General features: G+C 40.6%; 1 long non-coding RNA gene across 1 annotated transcript in view; it reads right to left on the reverse strand.

Moving 5' to 3' along the window:
• Positions 1–26,586, reverse strand: part of LOC137159219 (uncharacterized) — a 51,888-nt gene extending 25,302 nt beyond the window's left edge. The window contains exons 1-2 of the long non-coding RNA XR_010921596.1: positions 26,426–26,586; positions 24,289–24,416 (exon numbers count right to left, since the gene is read on the reverse strand). This is a non-coding gene — a long non-coding RNA (uncharacterized lncRNA). The remainder of the gene's footprint in view (positions 1–24,288; positions 24,417–26,425) is intronic.
• Between the last annotated feature and the right edge of the window lie 733 nt (positions 26,587–27,319).

The raw sequence follows: 27,319 nt of genomic DNA on the forward strand, positions 1-27,319 counted from the left end.
TCTGCTTCCCTTCCATGAATATTCTAGCAAGTTAGCTTGCTTGTAGAAGTATCAGGATTGCTTTAATGCACTCCATCTTGTAACAACCTCTCAGAGGGCCACTATACAGATGGGAATCACTGGACTGCCAGCTCTCCCACTGTGCTCCCTCTTACCTCTGACTATGAGGGCCAGGAATGAGTAGTAAGTTCACTCCTGCCCTGCAAAATGTACTTGAAAAAGTTAATGCTGTCTCAGGCTATATTAATTTTTCCACATTTCCCACCACTCCTTCCAGTCCCTAGTAGTCATCACTGCCAGAGGGGAGACCCAGGTAGCAGGAGTTCATTGAAGTCATATTCCCAGGGGAAGGCACCAGCAGCCAGAGTCACTGTGGCGGGGGTGGGGAAGTCTGTCCCCTCCTCCCCCACGAGGACACGCTCTGATGGGAATCTGAATAAGGAAATCTTTACATGATTTTCCTTGCAAAAACTCTTCACCTACAATCTAGGCCTGGGTTAGAATATTTGTATAAGGGCTTCCTGACAGTGAATGCCTCCGCTAATGGTGTCTCAAGTAAGGCCAGCCAGTCACACCAGTGAAAAGAACAGTGATAAAATGATTTAAGAAAACTGAGGTGGCCACACAGACACTTCGGTCTGGTCTACACTACCAACCTATATCCATATTACTAGGTTACTCTGGGGTATGTAAAATCCACAACCCAGAGCAACATAATTATGCCAATCTAACCCCCCTCCCACACCGCCCCCATTTAGACAGCGCTATGTTAGCAATAGAGCTTCTCCTGCCAGCCTAGCTACCTCCTCTCAGGGAGGTGGATTAACTAAGCCAACAGGAGAGCTCTCTCACCTCATCTTAGAGCATCTTCATTAAAGCACTACAGCTGTGCCAATGCTGTGTTTTAAGTGTAGACTTGCTCTTAGCAAAGTTGAGACACATCTTCAGCACCAAGCCCATTTACAAAGTTTAAACAGTGCTTATTCCTTTGATTCTTTCCTTGTTTTTTCTCTTTGTTTAACCACCTTGCTCCCCCCACCCTTCCAAAAAAATCCTGGAAATTGAATGTAAAAAAGGTAGTATTAGGGCAACAATAAGGCTGAGAAATCAAGCTCTCAGATGTCAGGAAACTCCCATATTTAACATTTCTAGCACAACTTTAACTAAGCTATATTTAACACATTGAGCCATATTTTCAAAAGCTGGGCCCCATTTTTGCACCCGCATTTGTTTCACATAGAAAAATAGAAAATGTCACTTAGATGCCTAAATGATTATTTGTGGACACAGTTAGGTACTTAGATATGGAAGTGACAGAAATTGCACCTGCTAATAATCACCAGTATAAAAAATGGGATAAGACCAGGGAACATCCGGCTGAAATTTTGGCCCATTGCTTGTAGGACTTTCTACTCATGTTTTTCTTATTAAATGTAAAACAATGTACAGAGATTAAGCCATACAGAGTAATCTATGCTGTAAAATTCATATCAAGAGCGATGCAGCTGGGTTAATGCTGCAGTACATACTCTAACAAAGGGAATTTCCAGATTTTTAACCACTTGATTCTTCCATCTTAACATTTCATTGACTCTAATTTTTGCACTTAATAAAGACACATCAAATGCAAATATCAGGGGGAAAAAAAACAACTCTCTCTTCCATCTTCCCTAAATGGTGTTGAGATGCACAATCATCTTGAGCAGCAACACTGTGCAGCTCGGTACTGACAGGCAGGCATTGCTGTCCAGCCCTTTTCTCTTATCGCTTGGCTTTGGCTAGTTTGAGTTGCTGATGCCAGTCATTGAGCAAGCGGTTGTGTAGCAGTGTCAGCCTGTCAGTGGGTCTGTCTGTCCGTATCTATCTTCCATGACATTTCTTTTTAAATGTCAATTTGTTTAACCATAATCCAGCTGGCCAGCCACAGCTGCCAAGCATATGCCAAGGTACCGTTTCCAGGAGAAAATAAGACAATGGAAATGGAAAAAATCTATTAAAAAACACAGAAGCATTAAACTCTGGCTTTGCCTTAGGCTACCCCCTGCTCAGGGACTGACACAAGCTGATCGTTTACTGTTGATATCAACAGATTTTTTTTAATAGGCTTGTTGCTCTTTTGTTTTAATTGATTTTGTTGTTAATGTTAATATCACACGGTTTGTAATTTGTTGATGACCCATAGCCACAGGCAGGGGTGGGCAAGAGCTCAAGTATCTCTCCCTTCTTTATTGACAATTGATCCATATGATTTTCAGCAGCCTACTTTCAAAATTAAGGCTTGAGTCTTCTCAGTGGTAGACATCCAAGTCTTTTTCTTGCTATATAAAAGCTTCTTTCAAAAGGATTTAGGCCCCGATCCAGTAAAGCACGTGTGCGCGCACGCGCTTATTTTTCAGCATGACAGTAGTTCCATTTACTTCACTGGGACTACATACCTACTTAAAATTCATCAAACTTTTTGCATTTTTGTTAGATCAGGCCACTGGTGTTTGTGAAAAGTGGTGGGCTGTCTGCCCTGAAAACAGAAAAGAACATGTACAAAAAAGATGCATCTATGAATATGAATGTACTGCAAGCATGATGAGTGTTATCTTGGTCAAACACCCTGGGGATTGACTCAGGGATCTCCAAAGTAACAGCCTGAGCCAAAAGGCCAAGGCTCATATCCTCTGCAGATTGGGCAGGGGGACCTGCACCACACACTCACCAGTAGGTTACACAAGCTTCCCCCAGCTGGTCCCTACCAAGGCATTTCAGTCCTATCTTGGAGGGCTAAGAGGATGTCCAATCAACATTCAGCCACTCTGCGGAGACTGCCAACACGAACACCAGTTACAGAGGTGATTTTTGTAATGTGGACCCAAGTTCACTAGGAACAGGATCACCACCAAGCTTATCCTCACACAGACTACTGAACAGTCATCCTGATCACTTACAATGTCCAGTCACGAACTGAGCAAATGCTACAGAGAAGTGTCCATAAAAAGTCAGCTGAGTTTTTAAACGAGTTCCCTTGAACTCTGTTGGTGCCCATTTTCTGTGAATATTTTAGCAAATGATTTTACTAGCAAGAACAATCACCAAAACAGAGAATTTAAAGGGAAAATTGCAGAACATTCTTAGAATCGTGCTTGTTACTTGAGTTACTTGTAACAGAGGCCCAGTCCTAAGTGACATGCTCATTAAAAAAAATAAAAAAAAAAAGCATAAATTGCAAATATTGAAAACTTACAATTAACTTCTCGCAATAATTATTTTCAGAAATTATTTGGCAAATTACCTATGAATGATAAACAAGTTACAACAAAATAGTGATTCATTCACAGATGATTCACATGCAAGATAAAAAGGCATTACAGATTGAATAAATCATTTTAATTATTTGCCTATATCTAGATATTGCCAATTAGAGATGAGTTAATTTAATATTAAATATCCGAGGGGGGAAGAACAAATACCATGGCTACTTATTGTTGCAGTATATTGCCCAAATATTCTGGAAGCAGGGTGGCAGACCTAAGCCTGTTCGAAATATGAGAGTACAGATCTGGGTAACATTGGTTAGAGCAGGTCTGTATGGAAGAGAATGATATTCAGATCAAGTTTCAAGGTCCAAATATCAGGACGCCCAAATATGATTATCATCATCTTATTCCTTCATCATTATCACTGAAGTGGGCTAGATTGAAGACAACAGTCCAGGTTGAGCCATCTGGTCAGATGCATTTTTTGTTTTTCCTTCTCCTCTACAAATGTTTTGCCCTCTTTTCTTTCTTATTTCTTTCCTCCTTTTTAAAATTCTATACTCTAGATCAAGTTGTTGTGGTTTTTTTCCCCCGGCAGCCAGAGAATTCATCTGCTTGTATATTTAGCACTGGACTGCAATGAAAATGAAGTAACCTGTTTGAAAAATGTGGATGTGCATATCTGTGTGCCAGAGAGAGATCTTGACTGACAGAGTTGTCTATCAGAATTATGTAATTAATGAACTATTTTCCCCAGGTTGTACTACTTTTTTAGTCCTATTCATTAGCAGATGTACATTGCTCATTTTACACTCCAGAAGTATTGCTAAGGGGCAAACAACAAATGTGGCCCCAGAGAGAATGCTGTTTGCCAACATACCTGTGTGTTAGCTTCCTTGTCATTAAGCCATTCACTCTTCTCCCATTCTGCTGTTAATGTCACTACTTGGATTCACTTAGCCTTTTCCTTTAGGAACCTGGCTGTCTGTAAGTCTTCCCTCTCTCAGTCTCCATTCTTTTATTCTGTCTCATACTAACAAATGCTACATAGCAGAAAGATTCATTCATCTACCACCTTATCTGGTGGAGCATACGTTTCTTTTCTTTGAGGTCAGATTAACTATTCCTTATAACATGGTACAAAGAAAAAATGTGCATTGGCAGCAAGTTCCGCTACTCTTAACCTTCATTTCTGTCAACTGCATTAAGCCAATTTAACATGCTTAAACATGCCTTTTGTCAACAGCAACAAAAGCAAAAAGCAGTTGAACTCTGGTTAATAAATCATCTTCGGGAGGTAGAGACTAGCTAAGAAATATGATGCCAGACAGGTACTACAGCTATTCTTACACAGGGTTTGGAGGGGGAGAGGATGGGAATGGAAAGTAAAGGTTCGATCAACTTTCTGTCATTTAAAAAGAGCTTTCTGGAAACATTAAACTATAGTAGTTTAAAAAAAAAATAGGATGCCTGAATATCATCTTCCATACTCATTGAATTCATTCATCCCTAATTAATCATAACCCATACTGAAAGAACTAATGGTCATTCGATTACATGTTCGCTTCCTGATAGTCTCCTCCTCATCCCTTTGTTTATTGACATTGCTGCCTGCATTCAATCTAATTTAGGTTCCAATGGATCAGAGTGTGGGATTAGAACTCAAAGCACCTTGGGGCAAGGACTTGTCATTTTATTTGTCTGCAAAGTACCATGAATGCCTGGGATGCTGTATGAATTAAACTATAAATAATGATGATATTTGATAATGGATGCATTGTCATAATAATTGCCAACTCCCACAATTTTATCGCAAGTCACGTATTTGGTGTTTTTTGTAAAGGTCCAGTAACAGGAGTTAGGTGATAATGAGAGAACTGCTGCTTTAAAAATATATATATATAAAACCTGAGCCGTAAATGTTTAAAAGTGAGAAAAGTAAATAAAAAATACCCAAGATTTATTATTTTTTAAAAATTTGTGATTCTTTAATCCAATCTTACGATTCTGTAGGCCTGAGTCATGTTTTTGGACTGCTTGGGGTGGGCAACGTTGGAATTCACCCTTGTGCAGAGGACAAACATGAAGTCTAGACACCACTTAGACCCAGATTCAGGGCCACAAAAGTGGTTAAAAGCTACTTTGGCATTTCCCCCCTTCCCCCGCACAGTCCTCCACTGAAAGCAGCTTCACTCTACCAGGGCAGAGAATTTGGCTGATGATTGTTAGAAAGTCCATTCTCCCTTTATAACCCCAAACCCTTAACCATGCAATACACTTTCAGCACACAGAGTTACCTCTACAGCACAGATTAATGCTAATGCTCCACACATGACACTACAGATCAAGTCATCCCACAGGCTTTTCTCCCATAATATACAAAATGAAGCAAATTAGAGTGAAAAGCAAAGGGAAAAATGCAAGTGGATTAAACATCATTTTGCAGTGTCTACAGTCTGTACTGGTTATCCAAAAATAATTAGAATAATTAATCCATATTTAATTATGGATATAGCCAGTGTCAAAGGGTACGGAAGAGATGAAAATTATTGTAACGCCCCATTCTTGTCCCAGATAACTCATGCGAGTGAAGTACACAGAAGTTAGTCAGGGTAGGTAGCCTTGAGAGCTGAATCACAAGCCCTGCAAAGCAAGTGCTGTAAGTGCTTCAACTATTAGAGCCATGGGAGCAGGTAATAAAGAGAGGTTCCCGCAGAAATGACATTCACATACAGCAGTCACAAAATGAACAGCTTTCCTTACACTCAGTCTGGCTGGGCTCATGAACATGAATTCAATGGAGTTACGACCAACAGAATTAAATAACGATGAAACACAAACAGGACTGATGTAGCCACCCACTGACAATGAAACCGTGTGAACCCCCTGCAGTAGAGCTGGATGAAAATTTTCAGATGAATAGTTTATTCACCAAATATGCAGTTGTGCATGAATTTGGGTCAAATTTGGAGGACACTTTCAGCAAAAAAGAAAAAAAAAAGAAAAAAGAAATCTCTCAACTTTTTATTTTGAAACATTTCCTTTTGAAAGCCTCAAAAGTTTAAAAAAAAATTCATTTTGGGTGTCACAATATATTTGGTTCAAAACACCCAACCGAAAAAATCCATTATTCACTCCACTCTCCCCATGAGTTCCTGGGTGCCCCCAAGTCAATGACACAGCCCATCCCAATCAGGAATTAAATTTCCAGAGCTGAGGCTCCCCACCTTACTCTGGCCCTTCCCTATTCAGAACCCCATCTCTCCCAGCCAAGAAGCACCCCTTCCTCAGGCCTAGCCTTACCCTGGCAAACCACAGTGGCTTTTTTGCTCCCCTCTGGACCAGAGATACTGTCCGTCTCTCTTGCCTTTCCAGATGTCTCCTATCTTTTGTTTCACTCCCCAAGTTATCTGATTGGCTGAAGAAAAGGAACTCAGCTGTCTATTAAGTGTCAGTCTCTGATAAGTCTCAAAGCTGAAGCAACTGAGCCCCTAATGGAGAGAGAACATTACTATGCATTGTCTGGAGCTGGTATAGCAGCTCCAGATGATGAAACAATCCTTCCCACCTTGGATTTTGCTGGCTATACAGCTAGGACACTAAATGGCTCCTGTGCATTGTTAGCAAAGGTAAATGAACTGGTTCCCAGTAAATCTGCAGAGCTGCACTGTACCTATGTTGTGCTGTACCTAAACTGTGCCAGCTACAGGGGGTCATACTGTACTTATGAGGAATGCAGCAAAGTAACCTGCATATGTGCCATATTCCATTGTGGAGATTTTAGACCATGTCTCTTGACCCTTCCGTATTTACCCTGCTCTCCTCCTGGGGTTACAATGCATGACATCTCCCAAGCATTCTAGGCAATGGAAACATTGTATTCATTCTTCCCCTTCCACATGTTGGCCCTATACATTTACCATTTGGACATCTATAATAACAACTGAAAAGCTGGTTGTAGGGTACGGTTTTAAGAAGGCCAAATTAGTCCATGTTAAATATACTCATTTCAGAAGTCCTACAATGCTGATTGGATGAAAGTTTGTATTTAAAAAAAAGAAGAAGTATCAAAGAAAAGGACTTCGGTTTCATCTGCATGTGAAACCACCTGCATCTCTAACTACACATTTCTCCCTCAACTGGTCCCTTTGCAGTTTGGAACAAAATTAGAAATGAGATGTGAGCATTGATTAAAAAAAGAGCCAAGACATTTAACAATCTGCAAGCTCAGGGCTTTTTCATTAAGCATGTCTCCTCCTGTATCTACAGCACTTTCACGTGTTTTATCAAAGGAGAAGAGGGGAATGTATTTTTGCCTGCAGTTTGCCATTCCCTTTTTAAGTATATCACGGCTGCACTACAGAAAATATTGGTGCTTGAGTTCCAAGGAGGGCAATTATTTTGTTGCCTACCTGCTGTACCTGAGGGAATAACAATGCACACCAGTAAATCAGCATTTCCAGAGATGAATTTTAAATCCCTGCCACCAAAGAAGCAAAACTTTAAGGTGATTTATAGTGGAGGTTAACCTAGCAGCTGGGGAAAGATGTATTCATATATGATAAAATCAGATAAATTAGAACTACAAATGATATTATTGGCTCAGTTTCCAATCAATGTCCACAAAGCCCTTGGTACAGCTCAGAAGGAGGATATGCAAATATAGTTTTAGGCACCTTTGCGCTTCCATCTTTCTGGGGCACTCTGCATCAGGCTGGTCCAGTGTAAATCAGAGCAGCTTTACATCTGACAGCTGGGGATTCAGCAGAGGTAAGAGTGCCCCAACCAAGCCCCCTTTTCTATTATGGCCAGTAGTGGAAGTTGGCATAGTAGCAGCTATTGCTCCCTGCACCCCTGTGATGAAGAATTCTCCAGTGACCAGACACCATGTTTAAAGCATTTTTGAGAATCTGGCCCAATAGTCAGACAGACCATTCTTCCACCCAGCATGACCTTTTTCCTTTCAGTACATTCTACAATGACTTGGGACTTGGTCTACACTTACCTCCGCAATTCGGCGGCAGTCAACGGGAGTTACGCAAAGAACTTGTCTAACTCCCGTTGACTTCTGTGCTTTCTTCTGCATGACATCTTCACTGCACTGAACTGTGTTCCCATCAATGCTGCGCTATGCCACTTGCAGGGGTGGATTAATAACATTGACTTCTCTGAATTGACTGAGCGGGTCTTCACTGACCAGATAGTCGATCTGATGGCAGCAACTTTGCCGCTGTCAATGTAGACATAGCTTTAGCAACAGGAGTCAGTGAGCTGTTTTTAGACATTCCCCTGTTTCAAGCTTTTTTTCCCTCCCCTCTCACAGTTAGTTAATTAAGTGATCACTGCACAGTTATACATCTCTGGAGCAGAGATTGATAGACAGCTCCATGTTGTCTGAAAGAATCCCAGGAATAATCTACAGCTCCAAAGTTGTAGCAGGCCACTGTCTGAAATACACTGGTAGTTGCTTGTGGGGAAAGTGTCCACAGCACCAACCTGAAGTGTGCCTGGTTAAGGGCACTATTATCCACCCACATCATTTTAAGTAATAAAAGAAAATATACAAGGGACAGAGAGTCAGACAAAATAGGCCATTTCTAGCTCTTACCCACAGTATTCATACTGAGCCCATTTAACAATGCAAGCTTGAGTAAAGGGTTAGAATATACTGAAGAGGAAGTTATGGCAACAGAGGGATACCAGTGAGACGTGCCATCAAGTTATAGCCTGCACAGTTCACAGGGATCAGTTTACTGATGTTTCCAGTAAAAAATGATAATCACTATGTCAACCCTGTATCACATAGTTCATATACAGTCTCTGATATATAGGGCACTTTATGAACTACACACATGCAGTATGTCGGTACTGATGCATTACTTGGAATGAAGGGCAACAGCTACAAGGGCTACTGCTGACACCATTTCCGAGGCAAAAGTTCAGCTGGCACTTTGGATTGATTTCTTAGCCATGTCTGTAAGGACTAAGCACATGAAGAGCAGAATAGGACGACAGTTCAATGTCATCTCCCTCTTTCCACCCCTTACAGAACACGACTCAGGATTCATTACGCAATTAGAAAAAATACCTTTCCCTTACACCGCTGTAGAGTGGGGTTTATTTACATTGTTCAGCATTAATCGAGATCAGAGCTGGAATGGCAATGAGCTATTTTATGAAGCATGTCCTATGTCAGGCAGGGAAAGTTAGGATAGACAGACATTTCATTGCTTTCAACGCAGAAATCCCACCTTAGATGCCCACATTTAATTAGCGTTACTCTACAGTCAGTGGCTTGCCTAGCCTAACGGCCATGTATTAGGATGGCAGCATGTCAGCCATTAAATCGTCTACCAGTTTGGTTAGTGAACAGATGGATTTGGGTGGGTAGCCTAGATAACGCTACAATAGGTGCCATATATGCTGCAGGAATTTCTCATGCTGTGACTAAAATGTTGCACTGACAATACATTCTCCTTACGTTACACCACAACTGTAGTCACTGATGTGCCAAAATACAATAGCTGAACTGTCGTGGGTGCAGGGGTCAACCAATTACGCAAGTTCTGATTGCAGAGAGCACTTGGGAAGCCCGAGAAAATGTCATCGTAGTGACAGGGAAAGCATTGGACACAGACCCATGACAGACTGTCTAGCATTTTCACAGATGATGCAAGATAACATAAGAAACCCCAAACGGAAGTTGTACGCTTATCATGAGAGGGGAGACAAAAGACAACATATAATTCCAGCTGGTCTCTCATTTAGGAAGGAATGGTGTGGGGATGGAGGTAGAATTTTGAATATACTAGCTCTGAATGATATCGTCACTGCTGATTGTGTGCTCATGAGTCACCTTTAACCATAGCCAAGCAATCAGTGCAAGTATCTCACCACACGGTTACAACCCTTATGATTCAGAGCCTGTTGGCAGAGCTCTCCGAGGCATCTACAGCAAACCTATGTTTTTCTTTAGAAGGGTGATTAACAAATCCACGACAGTCTGTCTCCATGGCTTCTGCTGAGCAACTGTTTTTTCTCAGCAACACGTGCAGGGTTCAAACATTAGTATCATATCTATGAGGCACATGTCATGGTATCTTAGGAATGAAGATGCAGCCAAAGGACAAGTAATATCCTGGGTTTCTAAATCAGGATATGATTTAGGGCTGCAACATGCCAAAAAACCCTTGTAAGTCTCTGCACAAGAAGAGTGATTTTTGCTGGGAAGAGTCACATTTTTTCAGCTGAGGTGACTCTGGGCACATCCTTACTGACTGAAGGTAGATGAATTTGGTGGGTAATCTGGTCCTGGCATTTGTCTGGTGTTATTGCAAACATTTTCCCTAACTAAGCTTTTATTTTGATGTATTTTCCCTCATCTTGTTTAGGTAATGTATGTATTTGTGAAGAATATCATGTTCTTTTGATAGTGCAGATCAGGGAATATTAGCAAGAACTTCTAGAAAGCAGGAACCCTCACAAATAACAAGAAGGAGAAGAAAAAATAAAATAATTGTTTTACACTTTTCATTCAAGTCAAGATTTTCAAAAGTTACTTAGTTGCTCGGTACTCAACTTGAGGGGTGTTCAGATCTGGGATTTAGATTTGGGTCCATCTCTGTTGGAAACATAGGACTATGCACTATATTCTAAGGAAAAACACAGCATTTAAAAAGGCAGTAGTCTACACTGCCATCTGAGTTCACAGCTCCCATTGACTTCAGCAGGAGATCCACATGCAGAACTATCATAGAATATGCAATAGCAGTTCTGGAGAAGAGACCCCTGCCTCAGCCTTCTATTACAAGTCAAATGCAACATTGAGCAGAAGGTTTTGCTTTCCTGCGGGTTGTACCGATCTGCAACGGTTGACATATACCATCACTATACACAGAACTCCATATCCGCAGCAACATGCAGTTTAATTTTTCAACAAATAAGGTAATTATATTCATATTTTCAACTATTTTATAGCAGTACTGACCTCCAGGTCCAGCATTTCCTGGCTTACTTAAAGGCTTTGTCCTCCACCTTGGGCCTTGACTTTTTCCAGCTGTTCATTATCTACCAGGAAAAAGCCTTCCTCATCAGTCTTTGACGCTTAAATGGAAAATGGATGATATTAAAAACAATCTCTCTCTCCCCCAACTAAAAGACCAGGGCACGGTTCCTCAATGGGTGACTTCAAAAGAGCAACGGTGATTTATATCACCTGAAGATCTAGTGCCATTCACATTTGCTCCTTCCAATGACAAGCCCTCAACAAAACCGATACAAGCGTTAAATGGTACGCAGACTAAATGGCTAAGGGGTATATCTCATTTTTGTGCACACACAGAATTTTCACCCACGCTAACTTGCATGCCCAGTCACCAAATGTGTGTGTCCATATTGGTCAAGTTGGCATGTAATGATCACGTGTGTTTAAAAAAAAGAAGCCCTTTTAAAAAAAAACAAAACAAAAAAAACCAATACATGACTGACAAAGTAAGCTGCATGTATCTTCCTGTGATTTTTTTATGGCGAGATGTGACAGGGTGCTCATAATCATAGTGCATTACAGCTACTATTGTATGTTAATTGATCAGCACCAGCACTGCTACAAGACATAGACCAAGAAAGAACCTGCCTCAGAAAAGAAATGTAAAGACAAAAATGTACTGGCAGGCCTAGGAGAAGGAGAAGGAGATGGAGATCACATTAAAAAAAATTTTTTTTTCCTATTGCCAATGTTGTGGTTGAAGTGGATCTACAGAAGGGTTTTAAATGAAGTGATAGTGAAGCCTGGGGTGCTGGAATTTTGAGTACATTCCATGTTTACACTAAGTATCAGAGTTAAGCCTATTTGAAAATGCAAATTTGTTTCTTTCTTTACACCAATTCTCAGAACCTCATTTGTGATAACAGATTTGAAAAACTGACCTATAGATCATACTGTCATAACCCTACACCCATTCCCATTTCTCTGTGCTGGTATAAATTCATGTGGCCGCACCTCATTTATTTAGCATCCCTACTTCCTTTTCCTCTCCAGTTGACCTCAGTAATTTCAGTCAGGCTAAATCATTACTTTGAAACTGCCTTGGAGTCATAAACAACGATCTCCTGGATTCTGCTTGTCTCTGACCTTTTCTGGGCATCATAGTTGTAATTTATATACCTAACCACAAACTCCCACTGCAGTCTCATGAATCCTCATTGGTTAAGCATTACTGTCTCTTGAATTGAGGTCCCAGCCAACTGACAAGTTACAATAGGTATCCTGCAACGGAAACAGTTTCAGTTCATTTCTTCACCAGATTTCCTCAGATCTCTCTCCCATGCTGATTGCTGTTAGGAAAATGTCCTATAGCATATAATAGGAATGAAACAGATAGATGTTCAGAGCAATTTCCAAATAATCTTATAGAATATGGTACTCTTTCCAGATTTTAACCATAATATAGAATGTATTAATATCTCAGCTATGGAATCCTGTAGGTTTTTTATTAATTGTATAGAAAGATTAAAATATTTCTCTATAAAATGTTATAGGAATTTTCCATAGAGATTTGGAGAAAGGAGAGTTCTTTTAAGACTGCAACAGCATTCCACTCGAAAAAGAAATGTTGCCAGCTCACTAAAATCATCAAGAAAATGCTTTTGGGGCTAAGAATTGAAAGGCAAGTAGTAGGATTGGAGGATATGTTTGGTCTTAACTTTGGGATGAATTGTCATGCCATTTTAAAGATATGGGGATGTAAAACTTTCAGTGTTCTCTTTGACTGGAAGATTCTTACTATGTATTTGATTACATTTCTTTTCCACAGCGATGAGACCTTGAAACTTGAAAGTGTTGTTGACATCAAAACAAAATCCATTTAATTTTGAAGAGCTAAATCACCATACTTTGGAACTTCTAAAATGGAACACAGTAGTCATGTCAAAAAATGGTCAAGTTACAAGTGATAATTCTGACTGAACAAATAAGGTTCATAAAAAACATGTCAGGCTTGGCAATGTCTTATAGCCATTATTTGGTTTCAGAATATCACTAAATTTCTAAGGTACATTCTGTAGCAGGCAGAGCTTATAAGTCAAGCAATTTATATCATTATCCCAGTTTTGACCATCCCATGTAGGTCAATCCACTCAAAATTTCTCATATAGAATTCTCCACTATGTTTTGTCCAAAGATGTGTTGTTTTAAAAATATGGGAGATGGGGCAAAAATTCCATTTGTAAAAAGTTTCAGTTCATAAAAAATTCTTCATTACCTTTTTAGAGAAGCACAGAACTGCTAGCTAAAACTACTGTTCAATATGATTTGCATACATTTAGATAGATCAACATAAAAACAATTCCCAAACAAAAAAACTTCACTGATCTAGAGCAAATGTCATTAATATGTATGAATAGAAAGTGTGTATGGCAGTTCATAGCAAATAGTGTCACACTTGAGCATCCAACCTTCCCGAAATACTCAGTCACCCCTCACAACAGAGGAGTTGGATGCAGGAGATTCTAGCCTGAACTATACTGGAGATGTGCTTTTCCAAAAGAAATATTAGGGATTGCACAAAGAGGAAAATCTTCTCATTTTTGAACTCTCATATTTTAAAAACAGCATCTCCAATTCAACTCAAAATTGTCCCCAAAATATTCTCATTTAGCAGAGGATTATAAATAAGAAATCTGGGGTGAATTAATTAAATTCAGTAGAATAACACCAGGAATGAATTTGGCCCTAAATCATCATCATTTTAGCAGCATGCTGTATTCAATCCTCCCCAGGGCTGTGAAATAAAGATTTTCAATTGCATTTTCAATTCATTTCCAGTCAAACAAATTTGAAAACTAGGAAAGGTCTTCCCATCTGCTGAAGAATCCAGCACCTTCTCTGTGTTCATTATACCATAAACGGCACATAGATTTGCAGATAGATGGTGTCTCCTCAAATTTCTGCTCATCAGGCCCTGATGGAAGTTCATCCTGCCCACACCTGTCTGACATATGAACCATGCAAAATCTTTTGGAGGGTGATTATTTTTTAAAGAAATCTCTACTCACTTCTGATGAAATAGACGAAGGGTTCCTGACAAAAAAGTGTTCACCTGCCCAATGGTAACTTATAGTGACTAAAATTATCCCACAAAGGGCTTCTATAATTTCTCAATTCAGTGATAGTTACTGAATGAATTTTCAGTGAAAAGCTCTACTATTTCTCCACCAATCGTGTTGTACATATGTTTTTCAGAAACCAGAAATATAGGTAATTAAAAAAATAGTTTTTTCATTAAAGGCCAATGGTGCCAAATTTGCTAACAATGAGTGGTACTTTTTTACCCAACTAGCCCTACTGAAATCAATGGAACTGTAAGTGTAGTAAGGTACTATTCAATGTGACTAAAGGTAGCACAATTGGACCCTAAGTCAATTGGTGATCTGATGATCTCCAAGAGTCATAAACTTGTGATCTGGTAACCTCAAAATAAGAGTCACAATGGTCTTCTAAATAGGAAATAAAAATATTTAAAATTAACCAAAAGCTAAAATGTAACCTGGAAGCAAATTAATCATGTTGCCCTTCAATTCTACTTCATTATGAAAAGCAAAATCAAACAATGAAAAAAGTTACCCCCCATTCCTTAAATGGGCAGCTACCTGATATCATTCAGCTCTGCACACTTAAAGCATTTTATTATTTCAGCCCCTGAATCTCCCTGTTCAGCATTTGCTGTTGCCACACTTTACCCTGCTCCAGGGAAGCAGCAGAAATGGGCTGCTGAGTTGCAAAATTCTGGTCGAAACTTTCCCCAAGTTCAGGCTGTGCAGATTCAGAATTCAGGTTTGGTCCCTTATACAGACAAGCGCTAGCTGTGATGTTTAGATGATTATCTGAATGTCCCCAAAAATCAGAGATATCTGATTCCAAGATTTTGGTTTGGGATCAAAGCTAGTAGACCAGTAAAACAGGGTAGATGTTACCAAGAGGAGCAAGACGAAATAATACAAGTAAAATTTACAGACATTGGATGGACAAACAGAGACATCCCTTGATGGCATTACACTGCTGGACTTGATTTATAATGGGTCTTAAACCTGGTTTCTATTTATCCCCAGGCAGAGACAGATGAATCCTGGAGGAGAATGCCTGGCTGTGAGGATGGTGTCGCCAGGAGGGCTTCGGCTTTCTTGACCACGGGATGCTGTTTTGGGAAAAAAGCATTGCTAAGTAGAGATGGGGTCCACCTATCAAGGAAGGGGAAGGGCATATTTGGATACAGACTGGCTAACCTATTGAGGAAGGCTTTAAACTAGGTTCAATGGGGGCAGGAGACAAAAGCCCACAGGTAAGTAAAAAACATGGAGAGTTGGGAGACTCAGAATTTGGGGGGGAGCATGGGTCATTTTGCAGGGATAAGGAAGAGACAAGAGAGAACACATGGGGGAAATCAAATCAGTGTCTTAGATGTCTGTATACTAATGCAAGAAATATGGGGAATAAGCAGGAAGAACTAGAAATGCTAGCTAATAAACACAATTATGACATAGTTGGCATCACAGCCCTGGTAGGATAACAGTCATGACTGGAATATTGATATAGAAGGGTACCACTTGCTCAGGAAGGACAGGCAGAGAAAAAAGGGAGGAGGTGTTGCCTTATATATTATAAATGTATACACTTGAACGGAGATTGAGATGAAAATCGGAGACAGACTTGTTGAAAGTCTCTGGGTAAGGATAAAAGGGTTAAAAACAAGAGTGATGTCACGGCAGGGATCTATGGAAAACCACCTAACCAGGAAAAAGAGGTAGATGAGGCTTTTCATAAACAACTAGCAAGAGCATCCAAAGCATAGGACTTGGTGGTGATGTGAGACTTTAACTACCAGACATCTGTTGGGAAAATAACACAGCAAGGTACAGATTATCCAACAAGTTCTTGGAATGTATTGGAGACAATATTTTATTTCACAAGGTGCTAGAGGAGAGGCAGTTCTAGATTTTATTTTGACAAATAGGGAGGAACTACTTGAGAATTTGAACGTGGAAGGCAGCTTGGGTGAAAGTGATCATGAGATGATAGAGTTCATGTTTCTAAGGAATGTTCGGAAGGAAAACAGTGCAATAAAGATAATGGATTTCAAGAAGGCAGACTTTAGCAAACTCACAGAATTGGTAGGTAAGATCCCATTGGAAGCAAGTCTAAGGAAAAAAACAGTTCAAGAAAGTTGTCAGTTTTTCAAATATACATAATTAAGGGCCCAAGAGCAAACTATCCCATGGCATAGGAAAGATAGGAAGTATGAAAAAGACCACCTTAGATTAACTAGGAGATCTTCAATGATCTGAAATTCAAAAGAGAATCCTACAAAAAGAGGAAACTAGATCAACTTACAAAAGATGAATATAAACAAATAACACAAGTATGTAGGGACAAATTAGACAAGCCAAAGCACAAAATGAGATTAAATTAGCTAGAGACATAAAGGATAACAAGAAAACATTCTCTAAACCCACTAGAAGGAAGAGGAAGACCAAGGACAGGACAGGTCCATTACTGAATGAGGGGGAAACAACAATAACAAATGTGGAAATGGCAGAAGTACTAAATTACTTTTTTGTTTCATTTTTTATCAAAATTTAATAGCAATTGGATTTCTAATTTAATGAATTCCAGTGAAAATGAGATAGAATCAGAGGCTAAAATAGGGAAAGACCTAGTTAAAAATTACTTAAACAATGTAGATGTCCTAAAGTCACCAGGGCCTAATGAAATACATCCTAAAAAACTCAAGGAGCTGACTGAGGAGATATCTGAGCCATTAGTGATTATCTTCAAAAAGTCATGAAAGACGGGAGAGATTTTAGAGGACTGGAAAAGGGCAAATATAATGCCAATCTATAAAAGGGGAATAAAGCCAACCTGGGGAATTATAGACCAGTCAACTTAATTTAAGTACCCAGAAAGATAATGGAGCAAATAATTAAGCAATCAATTTGCAAACACCTAGCAGATAATAAGGTGCTAAGTAGCAGTCAGCATGAATTTGTCAAGAACAAATAGTGTCAGACCAACCTCATAGCTTTCTTTGATACAGTAACAAGCCTTGTGGATGGGGAGAACCAGTAGATGTGGTATATCTTGATTTAGAAAGGCTTTTGATATGGTTTCACATGACCTTCTCATAAACAAACTAGAGAAATACAACTTAGATGGAGCTTCTATAAGGTGGTGCATAACTGGTTGGAAAACCATTCCCAGAGAGTAGTTTCAGTGGTTCACAATCAAACTGGAAAGCTCATCGAGTGGAGTCCCATAACAATTCTGGGCCTGGTTCTGTTCAATATCTTCATCAATGATTTGGATAATGGCATAGAGACTCCACTTATAAAGTTTGTGGATGATACCAAGTTGGGAGGGGTTGCAAATGCTTTGGAGGATAGAATTAAAATTGAAACTGATCTGGACAAACTGGAGAAATGGTCTGAAATAAATAGAACAAGATTCAATAAGGACAAACGCAACATACTCTATTCAGGAAGGAACAACCAGTTACATACATAGAAAATGGGAAATGACTGCCTAAGAAGGAGTACTGAGGAAAAAGTACTGGGGTCACAGTGGATCACAAGCCAAATATGAGTCAACTGTGTAACACTTTTGCAAAAAAAGCAAACATCATTCTGGAATGTATTATAAGGAGTGTTGTAAAGCAAGACACGAGACATAATTCTTCATCTCTATTCCACGCTAACTGGAGTATTGTGCCGAGTTCTGGGTGCCACATTTCAGGAAAGATGTGGAAAATTGGAGAAAGACCAGAGAAGGCAACAAAAACGATTAAAGGTCTAGAAAACATGACCTATGAGAGAAGATTGAAAAAAATTAGGTTTTCTCTGGAGAAGAGAAGAGAAGTTTTCAAGTACATGAAAGGTTGTTACAAAGAGGAGGGAGAAAATTTGTTCTCTTTAACCTCTGAGTATAGGACAAGACGCAATGCACCAAAAGCAGTTTAGGTTGGACATTAGGAAAATCTTCCTAACTGTCAGAGTAGTTAAGCATTGGAATGAATTGCCTAGGAAGATTGTGGACTCTCCATCATTGAAGAGATCATTGCAAAGATTTACAAAGGGATCTCCCAAAACTGCCAAACTAAGCAACACAATGACAGATGAATTTCATTGTTGATAAATGCAAAGCAATACACATTGGAAAACATAATCCCAACTCTTAAATATAAAATGATGGGGTCTAATTTAGCTGTTATCACCCAAGAAAGATCTTGGAGGCATCGTGAATAGTTCTTTGAAAACATCTACTCCGTGTGCAGCAGCAGTCAATAAGCTAATAGAATGTTAGGAACCATTAGAAAAGGGACGGACAATAAGATGGAAAATATCTTAATGTCACTATATAAATCCATTGTAAGACCACACCTTGAATACTTCATGCAGTTCTGGTCACCCAATCTCAAAAAAAGATACATTAGAACTCGGAAAAAAGTATAGAGAAGGGCAACAAAAATGATTAGGGAAATGGATTATAGAATGGCTTCTATATGAGGAAAGATTTAAAACACTGGGACCGTTCAGCTTAGAAAAGAAATGACTCAGGGGGAATATGATCGAGTGCTATAAAATCTTGAATAGTGTGGAGAATGTGAATAAGGGAGAGTTATTTACCCCTTAACATAACACAAAAACCAGGTGTCGCCCAATTAAATTAATAAGTGGCAGGTTTAAAACAAACATAAGGAAGTACTTCTTCTCACAATGCACAGTCAACCTATGGAACTCATGGCTGGGGGATGTTGTCAATGCCAGAAGTATAATTGGGTTAAAAAAATAATTAGATCAGTTCAGGGTGGATAGGTCCATCAATGGCTATTAGCCAAGATGCTTAGGGATGCAACACCCCTATTCACTGGGTGTCCCTAAAAATCTGACTGCTAAGAGCTGTGACTGGATAACAGGACGTGGATCAGGTGATAAATTGCCCTGTTCTGTTCATTCCCTCTGAAGCATCTGGCACTGGCCACTGTCTAAAGACGGGATACTGGGCTAGATTAGTCTGATCCAGTATGGCCAATTTTATGTTCTTAATCCACAGGGGCTTTCAGTTTGCAGGTACTGAAGCAGTGAAGGAGAAAGCTCTAGCTGTTGTGAAAATGCAGCAAAAAGAGTATGTTAGACATTAGGCAGGAGAAAGAAGTGGATTGGGAACTGGATAAGGCTTATTCAAATTTGTTAGGATTAATTATAGGGCTTCTGATTTTTGGTTCAACTGATAAACACCACTGATACAAAAACAATCAGATCAGTGTTTATCCAAAAAACACTGGAAAAAGTAACTTGTATCTAAGGATTTGTCTATGTCCACACACACAATCACTCATTACAGTATGTACAAAGAAAGTCCCCAAAAACCAGAATTTTTGAACGTCTACAAAAACCACAAAATTGCTAAAAAATAAACCCCAAATCACAGAAGCCCAAATTATGTACTAAGGCCCAGATGCTCAAGAATATTTAGGTACCTAACTCCACTGAAATCAGAAGGTTATATGCCTAAATACCTTTGAGGAACTGAGTCTAAAACCCTGATTCAGAAAAGCACTTAACATGCTTAGCTTTAAGTATCTGCTTTAAGTCTATCCCTTTTCAGCACAGCACTTTAGCATGTGCTTAAAATTCTTTGCTGAACAGAAATGGATTTAAACACATGCTTAAAATTATTAAACTTGTGCTTAACTGTTCACAGAACTGAGGCCTAGAACTGGGGGAAAACAGTTTTGGGTATGCTCCATCCCCTATTTTCCTTATTCAAGCTGCAGTATTTAGAAATGGGAGTATATCATACCCACCTTTGACTTAACACTGAGGTCATGGCTACCACCCCTCTGCAAAAAGGGACAATGGTGAAGAAAGGAAATGAGAGGGTTTCTAGGAAATGTTGATGAAAATATAGCAGTATGCATTGCCACAGATATTCTGATTTCTCCAAAAAGTAATTAACATCAAAGGGACATTTCCTACCAGTGTCAATATCTGCATACATCAAATGGTAATGCCAGTGTCTGCTTAGGAAATACTTCATTGCAGAGGTATTATTTTGACCTTAATATGGGCAAAGTTCTAAACACTTACACATAAATGTCTGGACAAATGATGTGTGCTGAAATTCATAAACATTTTCACGACTATTTGCAAACAATGACTAACATGAACAAACAAATAAACATAAGCTCACCTGCTATTATCTCCAGAAATATTAATGAGACACTTTCTGTACCTGACTAGCTCTGCACTGCACAGAATGTACATACTTCATTTATGAACTTGGTTTCAAGTGCTGCATCTCACCAAAGGCTATTTCTTGTGGAAGCATATCACGGTCTTTTAGCCCCTCATGGGGCTGTTTTAAGGCTAATTTAATGACTACATCCAAAGCATGTCAGAATGGAAGGTGCTAGGGGAACACTAAACATTATATTTGTCCAAATGATAGGGGCATCCCCCACCACAGCCTGAGTTTGATAATACTTTATCTTCACTCTAATTCTAATATTTAGATTAAGGAAGGGTTTACACGTCACTTCTGAAAATACCCTTTTAGGAACAAGGAGGGATAATTTTACACTTTGATAGGCAGTAAGTCCTAGAATATTGAAAAAAGAAACAAAAGGAAAGGCAATTCCTTGCTGTCCTACTGACCTTCAGAGAGCAAGCGCATAGTGATTACCTAATCAGGCAACGCACAGCAAGACATCTCAGGGCTCTTTATATTCCTTACTTAGAGACAGAAAACCTAAGGAAGGAAAAGCTGAAATGGCTAACCTCTTGCCAAGCTCACTGGCTATGTTCCACTGGTGAGGGAACATGGCTGGACCTGCTGCCGGTTCAGTTCCACAGTAAGCAGCAATCATGGCTGGATTTTCAAAAGGGCCAAGGCCAATTAGGCTTCTATCTCCTACTAACTCCAAAAGAGATTTGGGTGCCTAACTCCCTTAGAGACTTTTCAAAAGTCTATATGGATGTTTACATCATTAACTCCATTTTTACAATGCAGGGATTTGTCATCACATGGGCATGCATTTGATGCTCCAAGAATTTTCTGTCAAAACTATAGGTTTTACCCACACAGTTATTTGGCTCCACCTTAACATTTGGAACAGAGAGGATGAATGGATGGCTCAGAGAGCTGACAAGGGAATATATAGCATTCCACATCCTGATCTTTGGTTCAGATCTAGTCTAGCTGGTTTGTAGTAACTGAAAGTCATTAATGTTTGATGAGACAAGATGGTCCAGTAAAAGACATTACCCTACCCATCTTCTGTCGGTGAGAGACACAAGCGTTTGAGCTTACACAGAGCTCTTCTTCAGGTCCTTGTCTTTCATCATCAGAAGTTGGTCCAAAGAAGATATTACCTCACCCATCTTATCTGTCTAATATCCTGGGACCAACACAGCTACAACAGCACTGCAGATTACTATTTGATTGTTTTTCAGTGGCCTTGGTGAAATGATTTGCTGATGTCTATCCAGTTGATGAGAATCCACGGAACAAAATGCCCCAATACAATTGACACAGCCTTTGGCAGCTTCAGGACAGAAGCCAAGGACTGAATGGCCTGGGAGCTTGAGCTAATCTCTTCTCCCCTCCCCCAGAGATGGTTTCCTGAGCTCTGGTAACCAGGCATGTTTCAGGATCCCCAGATTTGCCCAAAATGTTTTGATAAATAATTTTAGAAATCCACTGACGCATTCACTTGCTCAGTTATAGAAGTCATAGGGGATTGTCTATCTCATTTCTGGCAATAAAGTTCCAAGGATCAGACAGTCAAAAATTAAACATATTTAAAAGTTAATTTGAAGGTGAACAACCTAACAGCAGCATTTTAAAACAAATGTTTACAATACTAATTATCTCAGTAGCATTTATTGAGACATTTGGGCCTGATTTTTAAACCTTCTTCTCTTTGTGAGAATACAGTTTTGCACCCAATCAACTGAAAGCACAAATACTAGCATTTAGATGTCTAAACTGAACTGCAGGCACAGTCAAGTAGTCATATACCCAAATGCTACACCTACAAAAATGAAAGCAGCATTTTAAAGTCAGGCAGGCCCATTGAAAATCCATAATCATATTTACGCCTATTTACCTTATAAACTAACTAAACCCAATCAATTGAAAACAAAACCTATTAAAGAAACTGAGCATTAACAGATGATAACTATCAATAAGGTCAACACAAGTCAAGTCTAAGAGAATGCATAAGGGGAAATATATGTTTAAATTCTTTGAAAATCGTACATAAGAGTGAAAAATAGCACAAAGGCAAGTAGGCACAGACAGATGTCATTAGCTGCATAACTACAACCTTTCAAGAGAACACACATTTTTCACAGACACAATTAGATACATGCATTATGCCCCTGAGAAAGCAAAACAGTTTACTCACAAGCTTTGACAGTGCCTCTGCACCTCCTTCAATAAAACAAACAGAAGGAGCTACTTGAAGAGTATGACTTTTTGAGAGGTTCATCCCTTATCATTCCATCAGTGGCGTGGGGAAGTGACAAACCCTTCACCCCTAGAATAAGATGAGGAGCCTGCTGGCAAACCCGGCAGAGTCTCTTGTGATCTACAGGAGAGTAAGGACATCTTCACAATGGCTGTGCACTTCCAAACTGACTCTAGTCCCCAGGGCTCCTCTCCTCACTCACCAGCAGTGCAGCTTCACTAGATCCACTCAGTTACAGACTCTCTCTGCTCATGGCAGACCCCAGAATGCCACCTCAGTGGCAAAAGACACGATGAGGAGGAATGGTCCAGTGGTTAGGGTGCCAGCCTGGGATGTAGGCACATCTGAGTTGAATTCCCTGCTGTCCCACAGACTTCCTGTGTGACCTTGGGCAAGCCACACTAACCTCTATGTCTCAGTTCTCCATCTGTAAAATGGAGACAATTGCACTTCCTCCTCCACCCCCTCAACCCTCACAGGGTGTTATGAGGCTGTCAAATACTATGGTAATGGGGGCCATACGAGTACCTCAGGTAACCAAATTAGTAACTTTCAGTCAGTCCTTAGCCAGGATAGGTTCAAACAGGCAACCCAAATTCTCATCATCTTTCTCCTGAGCCTTCCAGCCTCTATGATATAATTTTTAAATAGGGTAATATTATAAAATAATTTCCTTAAAGCTTGCTGTTTCCAAAAGACCTATAAGACTAATGAGAAGCTGTTGATATTTAATTTTGCTTATAAGGCACATGTGAACGGGTGCATTTGAAAGCATAAAGCAAAATATTAGCAGCAAAGTATTTGTTATTTATTACCAGAAGCTTTACCAGATTTAAGAGATACCCGCTACTTTGGAGTAGAATCTTTGTCGCTCTCCCTAAAGAGCCGGTAACATTTAGCTAAGCTCTAGGAGTAACCTTTCAGACACTGCTTGCAAAGAAGTCGCCAGGGATACCTTGAAGATGTGCAGAGTGGAAACTTTTCCCTCTCTAACAAGAGAGAGAGAGAGAAGCGCTTTTCATTATTTGTAGTGTAGCCAAAGACCAGCTAAACTAAACCAAGACATACTAACATTTTAATTATGTCTCCCAGGTATGCCTCTCCAGATTCTCAGGGCACAATATTAAAAACAAAAAGACATTGGTACCAGATTTAGGAACAGGAGTGATCACTAACCAAGGCTAGACAGACACATGCTGTTTAAGATAAAGTTTCTTTCCCAGTAAATATTCAGTTAAGAGAAGCAACATCCCCAGCAGAGGATCAGACACAGGCAAGAAGGCTTGATCCATCAATCAGTTATGGGTCAGGGCTTGAGTCTATTCATTGCTTCATTTTAATGGGTGAGCCACTGTTCACATTTCCAAATGCCTCATCTAAACTTGCAAGAAAAATGTGCACCTGCACATTTAGAAGCCAGCTTCAGATCTAAATTTGGCCCAAAGAGTCTTTGCTGTCATGCATGATGGAGTGTGGGTTTTGTTGCTGATGATGAACAACGTTACAAATAAAAGTTAACTCACCTTGTAGAGCTACTATATGAAGAAGAGTCTTCATTTGCCCTCATGTAGCAGCTTTTACCCAAGGAACTCAAAGCACTTGGTCCATTGACAGCAATTCCAAGCCCCAGGGCAGCACTGTCAATGGCCCCCTAGAAAGGAATGACTGAGGTTTAGGACCATGGGTGGTGGGTGAAGCTTCCCATCAGGGAGGCTAGCTCCCCATGCTACTTCTTCTCACCCACACTCCATCCCCCGCTCTGCCCCAGGCCCTGACCCCTCACTCGCTCACCACCGTATTCCTTTCCCCGCCTGCCCCCGATCAGTCCCCCTCCTCCCCCTTCCACATGGTGGCAAGCCACAGCAGGGGGGCTGAGGAGGAATGTGGCAAGCAGCAGCAAGGGGGGACTAGAGGGGAAGGAGAGGAGGGACGCACACAGTAAGCAACTGTATGGGGTCTGAGCAAGGAGGAAAGACATGGGGGTGGGGGGCCAAGCAGGGAAGGGGTTGTGTAGAAGAGAGGAGGCAGGAGGGAAGCAGCAGCGAGCTGGGGAGAAGGCAGGGCCGGGGCCCGGTGTGGAGCTTGGTTGGACTGTGGGCAGGGCCACAGGCAGAAGAGGCAGAACAGGGAGCTAGCCTCCTTGAGGGGAAGTGTCACTCACTGCCCATGGCACAGGCCCTTTTAAAATTGCCAGGCCCCATAGCAATTGCCCCCTTTGCTTCCTCTCCTCCTCCTGGCAGGCCTGCAAAAAGCTAATAGCAGAGGTGGGTATTAAACCTAGGATGAGCTACTGACATTTTCTCATCTTCTCCAGGTTAGATCACCTTTAAATTAAAAAAAAATAATGCTGAGGAAAGGCCATTAACTTCTATGCTTTTCAAGTATGAATGGAAGTAACATCCTTAATGAAGGTGAGAGCTTAGTTTCTGGCTAGAGTTTATATGCTGGAAAAATATGTTAAGAAAATGTGTTCCTTTGGGTAAAGCAAGGATTTCACTAGCCGTCTACCATCATGCTCTCAATGTCAGGCTGAAGCAGCTGCCAAAGAGGCGCCTTTACAAAATGCTCTAGGCCTTGTTGCATCAGCTGCCATAGCCCATCAGCTGTATGTTCTCTCTGATTCCTTGGTCATTTGGTTTGTACCAAATGGGGTATGTCAGCACAGGGATTAAAAAAAACAGTTAGCCCAGGTCAGCTGACTCAGGGGCTGCAAAATTGCTATCCAGACATTCAGGCTTGGGCTGGAGCCCAGGCTTTAAGACCCTCTGAGGGTAGAGATCCCAGAGCTTGGGCTCCAGCCCAAGCATCTACACAATGATTTTTAGCCCCACAGCCTGACCCTGAGTTAGCTGACTGAGGCCAACCATGGCCGTGCAGGGAGTCTTTTATCCCTGTGTAAGCATAGTCTCTGAGACAAGGAGCATTACATTTGTGGTATTGATGTGTCCACTGATACTATCATTTCTTGTGATTTCCATCTACCCAACTGTTCACAAAATTAATGGCCCTCAATAATTCACAATGGAAGAGCATATTAAGGGTGTTACTTACAATGAGTGTGCATGTGCACGTATAAAGATATGCATGTAAAAATAGGCATGAACTAGCATGAATCCATACCATACACCCTCTCCTTTCACAGATGATTAATGGATCACATTATGGAGGCTCTAATGGGGAGATGACTATCTGTTTTCATTAGTGGACTACACTCACTCCCCTTCTGAAACAACTATGAGTGACCCCCCATATCACTGCTCTATCAAAAAATCTCACTGCTTGCCAGGCTACTTGGCAAGGTGAGGCTTAAACACCTGTGCATCACAGCTGTTTGCAGTGCAGCTGGCTAGTGCCAATTCTGTGGCAAACCCTGTTACAAGCTGAATTGCTGGACTTATATGGCCTAGAGTGATCGCTAGACGGTAGCCAGAGGGCAAAGACAATTACCAGACACCTAACCTGTCCTTGTGTTTGTTTCCAAGGAGTCAGTTTGTTTGATTCCCCACAGCTATGCTGATAGTATATACACCATAGACCATTCAGGGAGAATGCAGATATCAGTACGTTCCTCCTTTAGTCAGAGGTAGCCTTTGCAACGCAGCAGGCCCCCTTCCTAGCCTTTCTTTGGGGAGACTCTAATGACACAAAAGCTCCTCTCACCTTCATTTTAAAAAACACACAGTATCATAGGGTAGGCCTCCCTCACCGACGGTTCCTCTGCACACTGTCCTCACCACCATATCCTTTAGTTACAATGTGCTAAACAAGTCATTATCCCTCACCAACCTAAGACATTTACCTTCCCCCAGTCACAGGGTGAGATTTCTCACCTCCCTGAGAGCCTAGATGTCTCCTGTCTTCCTTTTAACTGTCCTCAGCAGAGGAGCTGAATCTCCTTGTTAATTAGTTAATCACCTGTTGCTTAATCAATTATCTCATCAATCTGGCCCATGTGGAAACACTTACAAAGTGCAGCCTTAGGCTACTCACACTCTGCCATAAGAAGTAAGTTTCTAGTTCTTTTTGTGGTGGTGATGATGTCTTTGACAACATTAACTTTCAGCCTTAGCAATTGGTTTATCACTAGGATTTTTCCTAAAAAGCCAAAGTTATTCATGTGCTTCCCAAGAACTGCCTCTGTTGGGGCTCTCAAAACCTTATGGCTGTGAATTCTTTGATTTTTCAGGAGACTTCTTTGTTGGGTGAGGTGTTGTCTGCACAACCTCTGTAAGCTCCAGACACCACACACCATCTGATTGCCCGGCCGTGAGCCAGCCCCTTTGCTGAGCAGCCATTTTAGAGTCTAGGCACAAGGAGGGACACAGCTCACTAACTTGATAGGCAGCATAGCCTGCACTGAAGGACTAACCACAGGGCTGAGAGCAAGGGACTCCTGTGCTCTAAAGCCAGCTCTGATGCTGACACCCTCGGTGGTCTCGGTCTAGTCACTAACCCTTTCTTCCTGAGTTTCTTTGGACCAGATTCTCTGAGGAAACCAATACAGACAATGGCAGAGTGCCTCAATGGCAGAAATCCCACCTAGAGTGAAGTTGT

Source organism: Emydura macquarii, unplaced genomic scaffold (genome assembly GCF_026122565.2).
Source record: "Emydura macquarii macquarii isolate MOO-44397 ecotype Brisbane River unplaced genomic scaffold, CSIRO-AGI_Emac_v2 contig_1790, whole genome shotgun sequence".
Taxonomy (NCBI): domain Eukaryota; kingdom Metazoa; phylum Chordata; order Testudines; family Chelidae; genus Emydura; species Emydura macquarii.